This window comes from Corvus cornix, chromosome 4 (assembly GCF_000738735.6).
Source record: "Corvus cornix cornix isolate S_Up_H32 chromosome 4, ASM73873v5, whole genome shotgun sequence".
In the NCBI taxonomy this organism is placed as follows: Eukaryota; Metazoa; Chordata; class Aves; order Passeriformes; family Corvidae; genus Corvus; species Corvus cornix.
The window spans coordinates 24,913,175-24,927,224 of NC_046334.1; the positions used below are offsets into that span (position 1 = coordinate 24,913,175).

General features: G+C 40.2%; 1 long non-coding RNA gene across 1 annotated transcript in view; it reads left to right on the forward strand.

The window, feature by feature from the left end:
* The first annotated feature begins 1,844 nt into the window (after window positions 1-1,844).
* The window catches only part of LOC120409862, a 34,719-nt gene continuing 22,513 nt past the window's right edge, over window positions 1,845-14,050 (forward strand). The window contains exon 1 of the long non-coding RNA XR_005601679.1: window positions 1,845-2,210. This is a non-coding gene — a long non-coding RNA (uncharacterized LOC120409862). The remainder of the gene's footprint in view (window positions 2,211-14,050) is intronic.

Sequence of the window (14,050 nt, forward strand, 5' to 3'; positions counted from 1 at the left end):
TTGGTGTACAACTAGTTGTTGCCATTTCTAGAGAGCTTTTAGATGTTCTCAAGGCAAGCATACTCTGTTTATTTTAGAGTACTCATCACAGGGAATTGATTCTCACATACGGCTTAGAGCTTGGATATTGCACACACTTCAGTCCTCAGTTTCTGGTAGCTGGGAAAGCAATGTATCTCTAAAAGCTTTCCAAAAGTGAGTCAACTATATCTGCTTCTTGTATGCTTGCTTGTATGTCAGTTACTTCTAATTCTAGAGATCCTTGGCTGTTACAAGCAGCAATGCCACTTACCCTTTGCTTTGTCTAAAAATTATTCTTGTAACAATTTTTAAAAGTTATGGATGTTCTTAAAACTGAATCAGATGCTCTTCAAGCTCAGTTTTTGACTTGCTGATGAAATCTGTGCAGTGTTGAATGAGTTGTCTTTGGGACAAACAGAACTCAATCTGAAAGATGAAAAACTTTCAAATATGTGCTCCCTCCTCTCCAAGTTATGTATCTCAGAATACAGAAAACTGGTCACAAAACTTACACACATTCTTTCCTCCTTGTAGAGAGTGCATAGAGCACACAGATGACTACACGTTACTCAGAAATTTATTTTAGTGAGCTTATTTTTCAAAAATATCCATATGTTTTGGAGAGTGTTTTTTGTTATCATATGATACTCTTCTCATGACAAAACCTTTACATGTTGCTCTTAAGCTCAAGGAAACAGGTCGTCTTTTGACCTTGCTCAGACGGCCTTCATTAGGATGCAGAAGATTGCTGGTTGGCATCTAGGTCCTGAAGAGGTGCTCCAAAGAATCAATATGCATAGAGTAACCTATCAGAAATTTAATTATTTTGATGAATAATGGCATCTATGAATGAAGACAGCCCTCCTGATAATGCTGTCTGACATATAATGCCATGTAAAACACATCGTGTTTGTTGTGAGCATAAACACAAAATGCAATTAAAAACAGTTTCCAGTGATTCATGAAACCGTGTCATCTTATATAAAGAAATTATTTTTTTCATTTGCTAGGACCCAAGGGAGTATCTTTCTCCCATGTTGGTGAAAGTAAATTAATTCTCATAAGGTTTTTGCACACTATTTCAGTTAATTTTCCCACATTTACACAGAATTTACATGCTGTTCTGAACCTGTCACTGGCTTCATCTGGAGTCATTCTGTACCTCTGTGTGACATTTTATGCAATAATGTCTTTTGGTAAAAATACATGGCATTAAATTAATGGATGTCCTTTGTAAGTATTTTTTGTCCTTAAGAAATTACTTCAATCGCTGAAGAAGTGGAAAAAGAGCACTTTCTATACTTGTTATCACTCATTTTAGAAGTGAAGTAGTTACTGCCACTTTTGCCACATTTGTGCACTCTGTCACAATTTTGGAACTTCTGAAGGTCTAAATTCTAGGCTAAGTGCAGCAAACCTGTACAGCCCCCTTCTCAAACTGGAATCAGATGACTCAAACGCTAACATACAGAAATGCTGAGAAGTTTCAACTGGTTCATCTTCTTCCTTGCTGATACTTTCCATTACAGGTGTCACACCTACCAGTGTAGTGAAACTTCAGTGCCTGATTTTTGACTGACAGCACTGTTTGTGAACAAGTTAAGCTTGTCAGCCTATCTTCATAAGGCTGAAAAGCGCTCTAATGCAAAAAGTCTGCCTCCCACTCAGAACTGAACTGGCAGTTTTCTACATGAACTCTGCTTTCCTTTGTTAATTGCCTGTGATTCACACCCACATTTTCCAGAGAGTGATGGCATTTTAATTGCTAGGGGTATTTTAGGATGGAGGAGAGGCAATGGGAAGAGGCTTGGGAAAAAAGTGGGTAGGGGTTTGGCATGTTTGTAAGGCTAACTGTTCTGTGATTGCACACAGCCAGACCAGCAGCCAGAGCACCATCTGTGCACACAGCTGATCCATCCCGCCCGGCTTCAGCACAAAGGAATGTGTCAGCTCCCGCTTTTCCAGAGCAACTGAAAGCCTCCTTCATGCTCCACTGAAATTTTGCTACCATTCCCTGAAGATCTATTCCCTTCACCTTGCACGTCTGGCTGGCACAGCCTTCCTTCAGCAAGAAGCTCTTTCTGCAGTGCTGTTTTTGCAGGTTGGAGTGGGGAAGATTCAACTGCTCTTCAGCATCACCTCCCTGTCATGCAAGCTGCAGAATGATCATCTCAGGGTCCTGGGGAATGGTAAGACACATATGATCCCCCCAGAAATGCAAAAACATCTCAAGAGGCTGTGTGTGGCTGTCTGTGATGGAGGTGTTCGCATCTGAGATAGTTGTCTTAGACTTCCTTTAATGTCAAGGGAGACCTACTTAGTCTAATTAGTGGAGTTTAAAACTTTATTATGTTTGGTTGGATGAATTGCACCCCAAGCACCATCAGCTGTTTACAAGACCTTCTTGAACCCTCGTGGAAACCTCAGCAACTAGTTCTTTGTACACTGTGGGTACCTAAACTCCAGTGAAAGGGATTCCACCTGTTGTTAATGGTATCACAAGGATGAGCGAGTAAATTTTCTCCCCATCGTAATTGGACTGGAATCCAGTGTATGAGTAGTTTTTCCCCAGATCCTCAGTGAAGTTTAAACATGTAGTGTCCATTGATTTCAGGTACACAAACTATACAGGCTTGGAGCCTTAATGCTTTGCAGATTGTATCAGATTTATCCTCATAGGATGTCTGTGTGATATTCTCTTTCTTGTTCACAGAGGCTTGGAGGGGCTTGTCTGTATGCAGAAACTGTCCAAAATAGCTCTCTCAGACAAGTTCCAGATACAGACTCTCTTCCTCTTAAATATCCTTTACTGTGTTACAGGCAAAAATTCCTATACAGCAAGACCTAGACTGCCAAAAATACAAAAGAAAACCCAAACCAACAATTGTTTTCATCTGTAAACCCATACTGATATCCATAAAAGTTTTTGTCATATTGGCAATCTTACACATTCACACAGTGCACTAATTCTTCACCTAACAGTGTACATGGTGGCAGGTTTAGATGGATCTGCCATTACATGAAATTAATATCACACCTTCCTATCAATAGGTTGCAGTGAAGACCAGAAAAAGCAGATTTCTCTATAGATTCTGCAGCAGAGTTTTGTTGAGTGACTAGAGACCACCCCATTCTGTGAATCTGCACACAATCTGTCTTACCCTGGCTTCTCTATTAGGTACAAAAAATCTAGTTTGCGGCTCTCACCAGTTCACCTTCCGCCTCTATTCTGAAGTCTTCCCTGTGATTCTGGCTTTCCTCCAGCATTGATTCCTGCCAGTCAGAACACAGGACACTCTCATACATTTCTGTCTTCTTTCATTCCTATAACCTTCCTCCCAGCATGGTGTCACCAACAAACATCTGTACATAGCTGTTTTTGCTATTAACCTCTCCTCCTGAGAGTATCGGATGCACTCTTGTCTCTCCTAATAGCAACTTTTGTTCACCACCAAAACAGAAGAAAATGCTGTTAACATCTGTGTGTGAAAAGAGACATCTTCTTTATCTGTGTCTTCTGTCTCTACTAAATTTGAGAGTGAAATTTAGCCCATTGTTTCTTTATCATCTCGTTTCTCCCCTCAGCAAAGATTAATTACCAAGTAGTTTTGTATGATTTTAATGCTACAGTTCTGTTCTTCACAGTGCAAATGTATGTGGCCTACATAGTGGGAAAGTAGTGAATATAATTAACAGAGGAATTATGATGAACTCCTGTGTAAATTTTGTTAGATTTTCTACCACCTTATGACATTTTAAAGAAATGATACCAATGAAAAAGTCAATAGTTAACTGATCTGCCTTGTCAGAGACAACAGGCAGAAGCACTGAACAAAATTTTTTCTCCATAACATTGTATCTTATGCCGTGCACCTAAGTATTAGCAAGACTAAGCATGAACCTGCTCCTTGTAGAAATCCCGACATTTCTTCGCTTAAACATACCTTATATATCTCCTCCTTACCTTCATTGCACTGAAAACGTTATCTTTGTAAAGAAACCTGAGTATCAAATATTCTTTTGCACAGATACTTTACAATACAAGGCAGTAAATCCATGAGCTTGAAAACAGAAGGGCTTCACCACACTCAAACTTCTCTTTAGGCAGAGTAATTCAAGGTTTCAAGCCCTTGCTACAGCAGTGGCTCACAGCACCCACAAGCCATCACATCTCCCCTTGTTACCAAATGCAGTAGGCACGTGCATCTCCAGTACCATCTTTATTTGGACATGTACAATTTATTTTGACTCTTAAGGAAACCTACAATAGTTTTACTATTGAGATGTTGTTTTAAAGTACTAATATTTGCTAGTGAGAAATACTTAATCCCTTTTTGTTTAGGCTTCTTTGTGAACTTTTACACAATGAAGGAGTAAGAATATTCCTAGTTAAAAAATAATATAAATGACACACCCAGTTCTCTGACTTTTTTCTGGTAAACTCAGAAGAACAGTGCAGTAATACTCTATCACAAATTTATAGATATGACTGCAGAGGTATAGTGTACTATAATATTAAACATTATTTTAAAATAATTCCCATGCCAAATACAATCGTCAATTTATGGATATAAATAAAAAAAATCTGTCTTTCTGTCAAATATATCCATTTATACTGAAGAGTGTTTATATTAGTAAAACTTTAATGTATCAGGAAATTAATAAATAATACCAAGGTTAATGAAGGGGAGAAAAAAAGTTGTATACTTAAAAATCAGGCTTATGTGATTATGCAGCAGTCTTTAGGTTATTACTATTTTTCTAATCCCAGGTAAGCTTAATTCTGCTTGAGTAATAACTTCTGATGTTGTATAAGTGAATCTGCCAGTCCTACGCTGGTGGGCTATTAATTGATTCCAAAGCTAATCCACATTTTTTACCCAAAAGTTTATACCATATACATGTGTTATAGTTTAGAAAGTACTGGGATGGTGGTGTAAAAAAGGCCAATTTAAAGTCAGGGCTTGGATTCTGCTATCCACATTTGTTTAAGGAAAGAGGCCTTGGCTTTGGTGTTAAGCAGTACTTCACTGCAAGCCCTGCAGCTTAGAAAAGGCATTGAGTCTGAGGGAAAAGTGTCAAGATCCAGACTCCCTATTGTGGCTGACAGCTACCGTGCTGTCTGCTTTTCATGAACGGCCTCTTCTTCTGCAGAAAACTAGTCAAAAAGGGACCAGTGAAACTAAATGTATGAGGATCTGGGATTGCAGAAGTAGTTCCAGAGGGGCCAACCCAGAAGCTCTGCAAGGGGAAGCCTTTAATTCTTCTGGTTTTTAGATATTCAGGGTCAGGGGACAGAGTTATCCACTCAACACTTACCTGCTCTTTTGGAAACTATGACATTGATTTGTGGCTGTTGTTGAAAATTGGAGCTCTTTACCAGCTAGCTAGCTTGGAGCCTGTAGCAGAGGAGGTTTCCACACTGAGAAGGCTCCTGCAGACACTGGATTTTGTTTTGGTCTATCCAAAGCAGATCTCTTTTAATTTATTGCAAATTTTGTAGCATCTCTTCCCTCAGGCAGTTGTGGTCTAAGCTTTTCCACCCTAGGTAGACATTCAAAGGATGAAGTCAATATAAAAGAAGCCAGCCCTCTCATCTTCTCACTGCTCAGAAACAGCTTCTGGCAGCCAACACTTGGATTAGTGCAGGATTTAATACCATTTCTGTATACAAGTGGTGGCTTTCACTGCACTAAGTAAATCCTGTAAGGGGAAATCCTGCTTTGAAGCTTTCTGAAGTTCTACAAGTTACCTTGTATATATCAAAAATATATTTTATTGGGTTTTCAACAAACCCATGATAAGATGCCTGGCAGAAAGCTACTAAAGCAATGAAGCTGCTGTAGGACTGGTGCCTATGATTTGAAAGCTGCCTACAGAGTCTTTGTCACTTTCCAGGATAAAGAGTAAGCAGTAGAGTATCTTAGGGAATTAGTCTTATTTAAGATCTTCATCAGTGACCTGTGGAAGGAAGGGATACAGGAGTATGTCCCAGTTCACAGATGATACTGAGCTCCTGCAGGGAGTCAGATGACACAGTCACACATAGAAATGAGCTCTAGAGAGATGATACACAGCTGAGTGAATGCAGAAAGAAGAGGCAGATGAGTTCCTGCTTAGATATATAGTGCATCTAGGGAGAATAATCTAAGCCATGCTTACACAGTGCTGAACTGAAACCTGGCAGCTGGAGCTCAGGAAAGAGACCTGAGGGTCTCTGAACTCATCTGCTCAACATGCAACAGCAGCCAAAAATGCCAACAAAAATTTCGGGTGTTCTCAGAAAAGATGGTGAGAGCAAACCAGAAGATACGAAATCTGGGTGCATTCACATCTTGAACATTCTGTACAGTCCTATTTACACATTTTAAGAAGGACATATAGAAATTCAAGATAATGCAGGGAAAAGCAACTAAGATGTTTAAAGGGATGGAGCAGCTGCCTTTGCAGGGAATCAGAGGGCTGGGACTTTTTATGATCTTATTCCTCCCTCAGGCTGAGTGGGATATGGTTAAGGTTTATAAAATCTTGGAGGCAGTGTGTAAAGTAAATACAGAACTGCTGTTTCCCAAGTCTTGTGGTGTCCTCTGGGCACTCACTGAAACTGTTGGAGAGCAGTTTAAAACCTGCAAAAGAAAATCCTATTTTGAATACTGCTACCCGCTCTCCCTTCTGAAATCTGCTGTCACAGAAGGCTGTGGAGCTCCACCGAAACCAGCAAGTTAAAAAGGTGAAAGCAGACAAATTTCACAGCAGCAGATCCATAAAGGGACACTAAAATGAAGAGGTAGGAACATACTCCCTGGCATCTTTGGTGCACTGGAGGGTAGTGGAGGAATATGAGGGGGACGGACTGCAGAGAGACAGGATCATGAGTTGTCTCCAAACAACATGTCCTATTGCCACTTCTGGAGACGAAATGGATTATTAGTTTGACCCAGAAGGCAATTTTCTATGTTGTCATGAAAATAAGACCCTGTGCTCCTTTGCTAGAGCTTAAACCTGCCACTACAGAGTTATTTCCACCCATTTAATTTTGATTGCATCTCAGTAGGCAGTCAAGGGTGCAGAATTCGTCAGCTGGAACAACTGTGTGGTAATTATCAATGGCAGGGATATTTTTTTGTTGTTTGACCATGGCATTTTTTTCAGTAGAATTAAGGAAAATATGGGGGTTTTGCAAAAATGAAAGGAGGTGAACAGATGTTTTCAAATAGCTATGGGTCTTCTGTATAAATGTATGGAATTTAAAAATTATGTAAATTCAGTCAAATAAGATGTTGATTGAAGAGAATAAGTAAGGCAGGCACAAAGAGAATTGTTTTTAATGAACATATTTTTAGGGCTTTGTTCTGCTACAATCATTAAAATTTCTGGATGAGAGTCCAGTTTCTGCAGCTGAGTATTTTTCCCAGGTTCTCTGATGGTGTTACTGTTGTACTTTGCATGGTGAGCAAACAGTTTTTCTCAGGAATGAGGAGTTGCTCGAATAAAGGTATTAAGCTGGGCCTACATAAAGGAAAACCAAAAGTCCTGGAGGCTGTATAACCCCTCTGCTAACTCATCCCATTCAGCAGAGATACCCTGGGACTTTTAAGTTTCCATAAGTATCAAACACTGCCTTCTCCTCACGCAGCCTTTTCAGCTACAACTTTTTGTCTTTCCCCGTCCACCTTGTTCCAAACACCCCACACAGCAGAGAGTTTCTTCACTTTTACCTATTTCTTGTCATTCCCTCTCCCAGCTCACAGAAAAGGCTGAAAATGCCAAAGAGCTCTCCACAACCCCTCACCAGAGGGTGACTTTGTGTTGGAGAAAATACTGAAAAAATATTTATTTTCTATGTTGCTAACCATTCCAAGGGAGGCTTGAGTACTTATTTATATTCATCAGTTATCACAACCTCTTGAGGCAATTATCAGTTGCAGTTTTGATACCACTTTACTGTATCACAATGCTGAGAGAAGACAAGCGAATCACATCCCCTGGAAATGTGCTGTATTTGAGAAAAAGGTTGAAATAGGTGAGGGGTCTATTTTTTATTCTTCTTTTTTTTTTTTTTTTTTTTTACCCCTGGAAAGTAGGAGAGCAAATAGCTTATTGGAGGGGGAAAAATCTCACAGGCTAATTAACTGCCTTTTGAATTAATGGATGACAATTTGGTCTTCATGTAATTTACATTCTATATATCCCTACATATAACAGCAAGAGTAAGGACCAAAATCAGTTATTATCTGTTATTATTATTATTACTGCTTTTAAGTTTAATCTTCTGTTGCTTGCAGCAGCCTTAACTTGGTCTGTTGTAGCCACACACAGGAGAGAAAAAAATTGCTGTAATTAAAGATGGGAATTTGTTTCTGTTTCAATGTGCTCAAAAATCCACTGCTTATTTCAAGCACTGTGAAATTTAGCAGGTATTTAGAGGGTACATCAGGATGTGTTAGTTGAAATCTGGGATCAAGTGAGCTGGAGATTGTTGAGGAGCAATCACTCAAGGTATGAACGTTTTTGTTTTCTTGTTTGATGTGTTCTTATAATGCATTGCTGGCACTGTCCTTGGACAATCAAATCATAATTCTGATCACGTCTGATTGATTTCAGCTGCTTGATGTTTCCCACTGCTAGCACGGAGGCATCACTACCCAGCATGTAACAAGGAATCAAAATTTGAAAGCCAGTATTCTCTAAAACCAGTTTAAAGACCTCTCCCCCCTCCCACAGCACTCCCTACATCTCGCAGTGAATTCAGCTGGAGCAACTGCAGCTGTTCTCTATGCCTGTTTTCAGCTTCACGAGGGACTGACTAAAGGCTGCTGAGATGCACAGCTCAACTCCTCCGATTTGCTTTCAGTGCTTTTTCTGCACTGCATGTTCCGGAAATATAACCATAAATCTTCCTCTGTCACGATTCCAAATAAATCATGGCATTGCCATGAAACATGAGAGAGAATACAGTTAAGCTGTCCAGGAGCAAATCCACAGGCAGAATAGCAGCACCTCTAGTGCTGTAGAAGCCAAAATGTTTATCCCTCACATTCTTTGCTTACAGATACCCCTGGGACCAGCACTGAAAAATACCGATTTTGGTATCCCCCAGAGGAAATTCAGCAACATCCAGTATTTAAATCACCTTTGAAGGCTCAATATCCTTCAGATTCTTGGGTATGACTGACAGTATCCATAGCACTGGCTGCATCCCTCAAGCCATCATTGCAGAGACCTGAGTTAGCTTACTGAAGTCGATTGGGGAACATCTCCCCCTCACACACTTTGTGAACATTCTCCAGCTTTCTCCCCATCAGTGCTGGCAGAGTGCCTTAGGAAGCTGCCAAGAGCATGTGCTTTTACATCCTTGACAACACTACACGAGGGAGGTAGCTGGCTCTTGGGCTCATAAACCCAGTAGGTCGTACAAGACATCAGCAATTTTCTTACATCTCCCTGTTCCCTATCTGATCTTGATTCAGTCCAGAGTGGAAATCACAGCTTGAATCCTAAGGAATGATCAATAAAACTGTATTATTCTTACAATCAGATGGATTCTCCCTCCTTTTCTCTCTGTGTGAATCCTGAGCCCAAATTTTCTAAGTCTGTCAATATATATATCCATTGTACAGTCAACCTGTGTTCTTTCCTTTGATTTTTTTGTCTTCTCCTCTACTGAAACTGTCTTTTATCATTCTCGCTTTAACTTCAGATGACTGAAGGAATATACAGGCTTCTTCAAAAAGCATAGGTTTTTTTTACATGAGCCATGACATGATGTACCTGTTTTCGGCTGATCTACTTCTCTTAAAAGGTAATACACTCAGTGCATCTTGTAAAAAGAAAGAAAAGATACCTCTAAAATAGCTTTTGTGGATATGGGAAGGAGAATAAGTAATTCTATTATAAAGGACCATTAGCCAAGCCAGCTGTGGTTGCTGAGAGTGTTCAGAAGCAAAATCTATAACGTAGATTGAACACATCCACACCCGTGAAATGATTATGTCTTTTTTTTCCAGTTCTTTTTGCTTTTAGGCTGAAAAACTTGAAATAGGGAAAGTTGAAATTTAGACAGAGGCAGAGGCAGCTTTGCCAATTCTTGTAATGTTATTGCAAGTATCACAACTGTTAATGCTTTCTCTTCAAGTTCCAAATGCTACCAGCAAGACATTGCAAAGGAATGTACATTTCTGAGTACATTCTGAGTCCTTCTGATCTCAAGCAAAGGTTTGAAGCTGCTTCAGAAATGTAGCCTAAAGAATAAAATAGGAAGTAAATAAAAATGCAAGGCTTAAAGTCTTGTGACTTTTAAACAACTGTGATGTTTTTCCAACTGCATGAATTTTGAAGATGGGATTGGCAATACTGTGCATCATAGACTTAATCCAGTTGAAGAAAATAGACCTGTTTGGTGTCTACTTAGAACACAGGAAACACTGTCCTGACTAAGAATTACTTTAATCTTTTATGTTCAGGTACTCTTCTGATTCAAGACCCCTCTATGTTTGTAACCTGAACAGGACTCCAAAAGAAGTTACTTACCTTGCACAAATGAGCATGGAATGGCCCCTATTCAATAGCCCAGGAAAACTGCCAATCTACTAATGCTACACTCAGCTGCTTCTGGGCAGGAGTTCTCCCGTGTGCAGTTTGAGAGGCATTAACCATTCAGCTGGGCTGTATCCCAGATTCTTCTTTCAGGATGCCTTTGGCATCAGCTGCAAAATAAACTGCCATGCAGTGCACTGGTCCTCCTTTGGAGGACTCCTGACTGCTCCTCAGGCTATCAGTGGAGGTGAATTCCACTTTGTTCCTGGACACTGAGCACTTGTAAGCCACAGCTTAGGGATAACCCCTTACCCCCTGTTGTACAACTCTTCCTTTACAAGGGTCATCCTCCCAGCTGCCCTGTTTCCATTGAAGACAGTAGTAACTGTAGTTTGTTTCAACAGTGGTGATGGCTACTAATGGAGACAGACACTGAGGCAAATACTGGTAGCAGAGGTTTTCTTCATTTACAGTAGCAGACCTGCCCCAGACTTGCATCTCATCCCTCCTCAAGAAATGTCTATGAACATGGACATTTGAAACAGGCTGAAACTCAGCTCAAGCTACCAGCAGTGAAATAGGTGGGATGTGATTTTGTTATGTTTGTTCTTGTCTTTTGGGAAACATTATGTTTATTGGAGGTTAGGCTTGCCCTTAGGGACTCAGCAAGGCCATTTTTATCTCTTTCATAAACTGAGGTATTTGGCAGTACATTATACTTCTTTGTTATATGGAGGTGATCAATATCTAAATGGAGACAGAAGCAATTCCCCCAGACTGGGCAAGTTATCAGAAGTGTTTATTGCACTTCATGGTGTCTGAGAAGAATGGTTCAAATTAAGATCAAAATTAATCTCAGAAAAATGATAATAGCTTTGTTGATTTTTGCACACAAGAAAAAACCAAATCAAATAAATTACCACTGTTAAGAGTAACATTGTAATTGCCTCCATACTAATCTGTATTGAGGGTGGAGTGCCCCTGGTTTAACTTTGTCATGCAATTCATTTATTAGGTCTTTCATCACAAAAATGCTTTATGTACCAGGAAAGACAAGTCAGGAGACAGTGGTGCCCTTTTGAAAACAAGACTGCACAAAGATGTGATAAAACCCCAAAAGAAACAAGTGATTTCAGGGGAAATCAAGAATTAAATTTGTCTGACAGTACAACTAATAATAAATAAAAAGAAATTCAAACAACGTAAATGAACCCAGATTTCCTAAACATATACCGGGAAGAGTTTGTTACGTACGGAATCGCAGTGTGTTTGTTCTGTGTGCACTTGGATATGAGAATTATACTGTAGCTGTAAAATAATAGAACTGGTGCTTGAATAACACCTCTCCTCTATTATTCTTTATAATATTCTTTTAAAGTCACTATTCAAGTCCACACTTTTTTTAATATTTTATAGCTATGAAGCAACCTTTGAAGCACTGATATTTCTAATTTATTGAACAGGCACCAAAGTAAAAATTTTGATATTGTATTAGATTGTGTGGAGCACATTAAAGAACAGTTTGTTTGGGCCTTATCCCCAAGGAAATTAAAATTCTTGGCGATCCTGCACAATGTTAACCCTTTTATTTCAGGCCTGTAACAGCAGGGACTACAACTTAACATGTCATTGATCACTGCTGTCAGAGGACCTCACTGCTTACAGAGGACCTTTACATCCCAATACTAGATGTTAAACTACTTTAAGGGATATGTCAGGATTTCACAAAGCATTTTTATAAATATATGTCCACCTATATAGGCATCACATGCAGAGAACAAAAAATTTGTAATTGATACGAAAACTCAGATTTCATGACATCAAATGCAGTTAGATAGCTCAATTAACTCACTTTGTTCTGAAAATGTTTCCAAAGCAGAATTCCTCATCTAGACAGAAATGGTCAAGGCTTATGTCTTGACCAGAGCAACAAAAAGCCATTCATCCAACTACAGAGCCAGTGGCTCGGTTGTTCTGACCCAAAAGAGTGAAGATGAGAGAAGGGACAGCTGTGCACTTGTTGACTTGAAGGAAATATGTGCCCAGCCTCTGGCACATGGCTCTGAACGGGTGCCTGAGGAGAGCATTGCAATCCCTACATTTTTATCCCATTCAGTGCTCCTAACAGTGACCAGGGTCAGTTTCTTTTAAGCAAACTGCACTGAGCCACAGGTCGAAAGGTTTGATTGTCCCTCTTTAAAGACTGAGTGATCTGTCTGCCCTTGGCAGTCTGCAGTACAGAAAACAACCCTCTGTTGGGCACTTGCAGTTACTCTTCATGGCAGAGAATTTGTGTTTAGGGGTTCAGATTTATAGGCTTTCCAAATGCATGTTAGAGCAGTTTGAAAGTTTATCCTCCCCAGCTGCGCATCCTTTCTCTCTGCAGAGGTAATTGCTCCTGCAGCAGAGACAGTTGAAAGGCTAGCAGGTTGTGTGCTCTGTTCATGACCTGGGGCATTGATTTCAGCTTGCATTATTGACTGGCTGTGCTATGAGCTTAGGGAGCAGAATGCCTTGACTTATCATCCCTGCTGGACATAGCTGCAGCAGTTAAAATGTTTATCAGCTCCCAGAGGCCGTAGACAAATCCCACAGGTATTGAAGAGAAAACCCTAAATCCTACCCTGGCAGAATGCTGAGGCTTATTACAAAGCTCTATTTCCCACACTGAGTGTCTCACTCTTTGGAAGGGGTTAGGAGAAAGAGGCAGGTGGCTTCCAGTGTCTCTGTGTCAGGATTGTCAGATAACCCTGGTAACCCCTCCACCTGATAGTCAGGAGAGGGCCAAGCACACCCACAAGAAGTGGTCCTGGGAGAAGATAGCCTGAGAAACTTTCAAGCTGGGAGTTGAAAGGCAAAGGAAGCTGAAGTGCTAATGTTGGCCACTTGGGAAAATGCCTGAAAGGGATTTGGAAAACTCAGTAATGTGCACTGCAAAGCCTAATCTTTAAACAGAGCAGTGACCTGTAGGAACCACACTGTGCACGCAGAAGAAAATCCCAGGAGGCACCAAGTCAACCAAAAATCAGGAAGAAATTGCCATGACAGACAGTTGATTTCCCAGCATCACCATGGAGCCAAAGAATGCCACAGGCTGGAAAACACTGTTTGTGTATTCACTTGAGTGAAGACAAATGCAGCTTCAGCATCTATTCCAGCTCTGCAGGGGAAGGGACTGAACCGTTTTTTCCCATGTGCCACGGGGACTAGTTCACCTCAGGAGAGTGCCATTGTGGAAGGTGCACATCCCCTCTCTTTTGCCTGAGTAATGTGCAGTCTGAGAACAACTAATCTAAGAAATATTTTGGATATTTAGTTGGTAAATACATCTGGATCTCCTTGGCATGCCCAAAGTTTTGTGAGTGCCAGATAGAAAGAGGCCTGGAGGGGCTGTTATGGATGCAAACCAGCAGAATTTAAGCACCTTGGGGGTAAGGAAGCAGTTACTTAAAAATTCTGAAATTTCTATTAGCAATTTAATTTTGAAAGTACA